This window comes from Gracilinanus agilis, chromosome 5 (genome assembly GCF_016433145.1).
Source record: "Gracilinanus agilis isolate LMUSP501 chromosome 5, AgileGrace, whole genome shotgun sequence".
Classification (NCBI taxonomy): Eukaryota; Metazoa; Chordata; class Mammalia; order Didelphimorphia; family Didelphidae; genus Gracilinanus; species Gracilinanus agilis.
Window position 1 is genome coordinate 284,939,019 of NC_058134.1, and position 6,877 is coordinate 284,945,895.

At 36.4% G+C, this 6,877-nt stretch overlaps 1 pseudogene; it reads right to left on the reverse strand.

The window, feature by feature from the left end:
• Nucleotides 1-2,128: 2,128 nt before the first annotated feature.
• Nucleotides 2,129-3,017, reverse strand: LOC123249536 (annotated as a pseudogene).
• Nucleotides 3,018-6,877: the final 3,860 nt, after the last annotated feature.

Below are 6,877 nucleotides of genomic sequence, written 5' to 3' on the forward strand. Positions count from 1 at the left end.
AAAGACAAACTGAAGGGAAATAGACTGATTGAAATTAACTACAGGCTTTAGTTAATTTCACAGGAAGGGACTTGTTTTGAAGTTACACCTCCTTCAAGATGGATACCCCGGCTTCCCTTCAAGCCCAGAGTATGTTGATTCTATTCCTCTTCTTCCCTTTTCTTACTAATTAACTGACAAAGTAACTAACGGGTCTGGTTTAAACACAAAAGGGGTTTATTGTCTTCTCAGGTTAAATTTTCAGGTAAAAGGAATTAAAGGAAGCCCTAACAGTTGCTTAAAGAAATGTCAGGTGGAGGAAGGGAAGCAGAGATGGTGTTTGAGCAAGGTCCTGCCTTAACTCAGCTCTCAAGGTGATTTTGAAATTAAAAGGAATTATGATGATTGCTACCAAACCTCTCTAGATAAAGTACTGCAAGAGTATAGCTAAACCCTCACAGATTTGAAACTACTCTCTGATTCACTCTCCTTATTCACTCCTCACAGACATTTAGGTAAGGGAAAGGTGTTATAGCCAAAAAGCTAACACCATAACTAACAGCTTGACAGCATCATACCCTGTTAAGCAGGGGGGTTTTGATAGCGTCATGCTCTGCTCAGCAAGGCAGTTATCTGGAGCTCACAGTCCCAGAGACACCCTCCTCCCTAGCTCACAGTCCCAGGGACACCACTCCTCCCTAGACAGGACAGCCTTGAAGATTAAGAATCATATCCTGTGGCACCTGGAAACATTCCTACTCCCACTGTTTAGCTATTAGCTAACCCTAAGACAAAGGCACCTATATCCTAGAAACATATATATTCCCTCCTTTGAATGCACCACTTGGGATTCTCTTGCTGAGTTCCCCCAGCGCGCACTGGCAATAAAGCTTTCTCCTGCTTTGATTGCATTGTCTCGTGTGTTCCTCTGGTGGTCATCCATTTGAACCCTAAGAAAGGAAGATAGGGAAATGAGGTAGAGTATGGAGATTCAAAGGGTTTATCTAAATGAACAAATCTCAAAAAAACACTCCAAAGCTAGGCTAGGTTTTCAATCCCAAGCAGGAGAAAAGCAGCTCAGCTGGCCCTGGTCCTCTCCACGAGTTCCCAGGTCCAACTGAAACTCTTTACCAAGATTCTAAACTCCTAACTGACATCAGAACTCAGCCAAAGCCTGCAAAACTGCTATGCCCCCCCTCTCTCTGTACTAAAATTCCCATTCCCACTTACTATCCACTGTCATAAAAAGAAGGCACCCCCCCAAAAAAAACTGCAAAGTAATTAAATATGGGGACACTACATGATTATTCTCTGATTCTTGAGTCCCACCCAAAGTTTCTTATTGGCCTTTGCTGTTTTTCTCACCTATGTTTAAAAGGTTTTTTATTGTGTTTTTGTACTAGATTTCTACTGAATCCCTTCCCCTTCCATTCCCAGAGAAACTTCCTTTGTAACAAACAATATTTTTAAATTCAAAAAAGAAGAGGAAAAAATGAGCAAACCTTTTCATTAAAATATGTGAAATGTGGAAGAGATGTGAACCCCTGATACCTGTAAAGGTATGGGATGGGAGGATTTCACTTTTAAATATTCAGAAAGATAGCAAATCTTCATCATATGAATATGATTTTTGAACATTTTAAATATTTGGAATAAGTTGGGAAAATGTAATGTTCTTATTCAAAAATGAGGAATGGCAAGAGAATTTGGGGATCCAAACATGGTTTATAGACTTCATATTCCAAATATGAAGTCAATTCCCAAAGAATATTCTGGGTGTTGATAGAATCAATTAACATAATTCAAACATTAACTGAAATTACTTTGAAAGACAGTCACTTGGAAAAGTTTTAGGAAGTATACATAAAAATCTCTGTTATTACAATATTTTCTCATATATTTAGGGAAGAGAATCAGGTGATTGTTGGTTAAAGAAATAAAAACTGGGCAGGCAAAATTAAAGAATCAGGAGAAAAGAGAATGAATGGGAAGAATAGGAGAGGAGGACTACAAGAGAAATAATAAATCAGTGAAATCTTTGGAGGTTCTCTCCTATTTATCCAAGTGACACTTTAGGTTTTCAGTAAGGAAGATAAATCAAAATGATCATTTCTTTGAAAAAATATATTTTGACTATGTTCTTGACGACTTATTTGACTTGCTGATTCCTTAGGGAATAAATTAAAGGATTTAGCATGAGGGCAATGGAAGAATTCAGCACAGCCACGCCTTTGTTCAAAGCTACCCTTTCCTTTGCTGAGGGTTTGATATATATATGAAGATGCAGCTTCCCTAAGAGATAGAGACAACAATCATGTGTGAAGAATAAGTGGAAAAGGCCTTTTTCCTTTGTTGAGCAGAGGGGATTTTCAGAATGGTTTTAATGATGTATGCATAAGACAAAATCACTAATACCAAAGTAAATATGAGTGTAAATACAGCCAAGAAAAAATTCATGACTTCTAAGACCTTGGTGTCTGTGCAAGAGATCATCAGCATTGGAGAAGAATCACAGGTGAAGTGATCAATGACATTAGAGTCACAGAATTCCAGTTGGAGGCCCATGATGACTGGTGGAAAAATAATGAGGAAACCTGCCAACCAAGAGCTGATTACAAGCTGGCTGCAGACTTTGCTGCTCATGATGGTTATGTAGTATAGGGGTTTGCAGATGGCCACATAGCAGTCATAGGACATAGATACCAGCAGAAAAAATTATGTTGCCCCAAGGAGGATTAGAAAAAATAACTGAGCTACACATGAATTATAGGAAATGGTCCTGTCACCAGTTAAAATAGTGATCAAGAACCTTGGAATGCAGATGTAAAAGATATTTCTAAGAAAGAGAAATTTCTGAGGAAGAAGTACATGGGAGTCTTGAGTAGATAGTGTAGCAGGGTGAGTGTGATGATTGTCAGGTTGCCAGTTACACTCAATATGTAAGTGAGAAACAGAAAAATGAAAATCAAGTCCTGTAGCTCTGGGTCATCAGTCGGGCACAAGAGGATGAACTCTGTCACTGTTGTGTGATTTCTCATGGCTGACTCTTGATTTCTGAGAAGCCTGCAGTTAGAAACAAAAAAATAAATCAAGCACTTAGTGGGTGAGTTTAGAACCTTTTGATTGGCACCTCTGCTTTACGTAGTCATACAAAATATTGGGAAATGAGTCTCAAGGGTAAGCTGAAGGCTAGCATTTTGGAACAAAAGGCTCTGCAATAACCAATTTTTCTATCTGGAAGATTGTATTTCACATGAATTCTAGATAGATCAATGGTGGAACAAACATTACATCACTCTGCATCGGGATATATCAGACTAGAATTCAATATTTTTTCTTTCTAGATAGTTTTGAATGAATCATTTAACTTATCCAATGATCTCAGTGTGACTGATGTGAGGATCAAATGGACCAATGTACATATGAATGTATGTAGATATGTACAGGACCAGCTAATTGTTATAATGGACATAGTGCAGGGCCTGGAGTTCAGATGGTCTGCACTCAACCTTGGTCTCAGACACTCTCTGTGTAATCCTGAGCAAGTCTTTTAAACACTGTCTGCCTCATTTCCTTCTCTATGATGGCATCTACCTCTCATATGGTTGTTATGAGGATCAAAGTGGTAGTAATTATAAGGTGCTTAGGATAGTGCTTGCATGTATAGAAATTTAGAAATTTTTATAGAAATAAATGTATACATTATATATTTGATACATACATCAGATATATGCATGTAAGATATGCATATCTTTATAGTACATAAATGCATGTATAATACATTTTATATAAATAGATATAAAACCCCTAAAATATCTTTTACTATATATTATAAATTATAACATTATATACTATATATTATAAATTATAACATTATAATTTATTGCCATAAGATATTATGTTTGCAACTATGTATTAATCAACCAATAAAAACTCAGGAAGTGTTGGTCATATTAATTCAGTGATGTTAGTGTAGTCAATGACTGCATTTTGAGCCCTGGATAAACATTTTTAATTCAGTGCCTTTCAAAAAGCATTATATGGCTGCAAGCACAGGGACTCATGTTAAGGACACAGAGCAAATGTAAAAACATTTCTGCTGTCATTGAACTTATATTCTTAGGGAGGATGGTGATGTTCATTTTACATGATAGAGCTAGAGCTGAAAGGTTTCTCAAAGGCTACCTAATCAACCTTCAGTTTATAGATGAAAAAACTGAGTCATGGTAGATTAAGTAATCTGCCTTGCCAAAGAATATCCAAGTAGTAAATATCAGAAGTGAGTTTGGAAACCACCTCTTTGCACACTTTCTTTTTCATAGATGAGTAATGAAAAGTCAAACAGATGAGGGAAGAACCTTTAACAACTACTGTTCCTTAAGGTAGTGATGGGCAAACTACAACCCACAGGCCAGATGGGGGTGGCCCTGAAATGTTCTGGCTTGACATTATTCCTAATCAATACAATGAGTAGGATACAATACAATGAAACTTCCAAAGAGTTGCCTTAGAAACAGACTGACAGATGAGCATTTCCTTTCCTTTGGCCCCCTCTTTAAAAAGTTGACCCATCACTGCCTTAAGGGATTCGTGTTGCAATCTCCTCTTTTCAGCTTCCTAGCTCTATGAAAACGAGAAAATTGCTTAGCTTCTCTGAGGCTGTTGCCTCATATATAAAATAAAACTTGGCATTCAATGATCTCTAAGCCAATCTATAACTAAGTTCCTTTGACCAACAATGAGATAACATTAGCCTTTTACTTTATTTCCATCTTCTGAATCTTTTAATCTTGCCCTCCTACCCCTTCCCACATTTATGCTTCTAAATTAAACATTTTCTCTGGTACTTTTATTTTTCTTACTCCTATATGCCTATCACAAATTGTGCTGCCTATGGAATATTCTTAACATTACACAATGTAAATATGTTCAACCTCTGCTTTTCTCTCTAGAAATTTTTTTTGAAAATTGATTTTCATAAATTTTGGCATTTTTTTCAAATACCATGGAATCATGAGGGAAATAACAAAGTCCTGGACTCTAATCAAATACTAAAATTTCAAATTTCAATAATATAAAAAAGTATATTGTCTCAGGAGATACTTATTGCATGATTTTAGTAATAATTGTTTTCATTCTCATTTTGAGCAAATAGGTACAAAATGATGAAACTAAAGAAAAGAAGGAATACATAGAGAATTGTTTTCCTGAAATAAAATAGTCATTAAGATTCAGTATAATTAAGATGAAAGACAGGAAACATACTCACTTTTAAGTTTTGCCTAGAAATGTCCAGATGAAATTTTTTAAGCATTTATTAATATTTATTTTTTAGAAAAGTTAACATGATTACATAATTCATGCTCTTACTTTCCCCTCCACTCCCCTAGGACTTCCCCCACCCCCACCCCCATGGCTGATGTGCATTTCCACTGGTTTTAACATGTGTCATTGATCAAGACCTATTTCCAAATTGTTGATAGTTGCATTGGTGTGGTAGTTTCAAGTCTACATCCCCAATCATGTCTGCCTCAACCCATGTGTTCAAGCAGTTGTTTTTATGTTTTTTTTCTGTTTCCACTCCTGTAGTTCTTCCTCTGAATGTGGGTAGCTTTCTTTTCCATAAGTCCCTCAGAATTGTCCTGGATCATTGCATTGTTGCTAGTACAGAAGCCCATTACATTCTATTTTACCACAGTGTATTGGTCTCTGTGTACAATGTTCTTCTGGCTCTGCTCCATTTGTACTGCATCAATGCTTGGAGGTCTTTCCAGTTCACATGGAATTCCTCCAGTTTATTATTCCTTTGAGCACAATAGTATTCCATCTCCAGCATATAACACAATTTGTTCAGCCATTCCCCACTTGAAGGACATACCCTCATTTTCCAGTTTTTTTGCCACCACAAAAAGCACGGCTATAAATATTTTCGTGCAAGTCTGTTTATCTATGATCTCTTTGGGGCACAAACCCAACAATGGTATGGCTGGATCAAAGGGTAGGCAATCTTTTATAGCCCTTTCAGCATAGTTCCAAATTGCCATCCAGAATGGTTGGATCAGTTCACAACTCCATCAGCAATGCATTAATGTCCCAGTTTTGTCACATCCCCTCTAGCATTCATTACTCTCTCCTTATTTCATTTTAGCCAATCTGCTAGGTGTGAGGTTATACCTCAGAGTTGTTTTGATTTGCATTTCTCTAATTATTAGAGATTTAGAACACTTTCTCATGTGCTTATTGATATTTTTGATTTCTTTATCTGAAAATTGCCCATTCATGTCTCTTGCCCATTTATCAATTGGGGAATAACTTGATTTTTTTTATATAATTGGTTTAACTCCTTGAATATTTGAGTAATTAGACCCCTGTCAGAGTTTTTTGTTATAAAGATTTTTCCCCAATTTGTTGTTTCCCTTCTGATTTTGACTACATTGTTTTTGTTTGTAGGAAAGTTTTTAGTTTGATATAATCAAAATCATTTATTTTACATTTTGTAATTTTCTCTTACTCTTGCCTGGTTTTAAAATCTTTCCTTTCCCAGAGATCTGACAAGTAAACTATTCTATGTTCACTTAACTGATTTGTAGTTTCTCTTTTTATATTCAAGTCATTCACCCATTCTGAATTTATCTTGGTGTAGGGTGTGAGATGTTGATCTAAATCTAATCTCTCCCATATTGTTTTCCAAATTTCCCGACAGTTTTTGTCAAATAGTGGATTTTTGTCCCAAAAAGTTGGGCTCTTTGAGTTTATCATACACTGTCTTCCTGATGTCACTTACCCCAAATCTATTCCACTGATCCTGCCTTCTGTCTCTTAGCCAGTACCATTCTGTTTTGATGACTGCTGCTTTATAGTACAGTTTAATATCTGGTACTGCTAGGCCCCCTTCCTT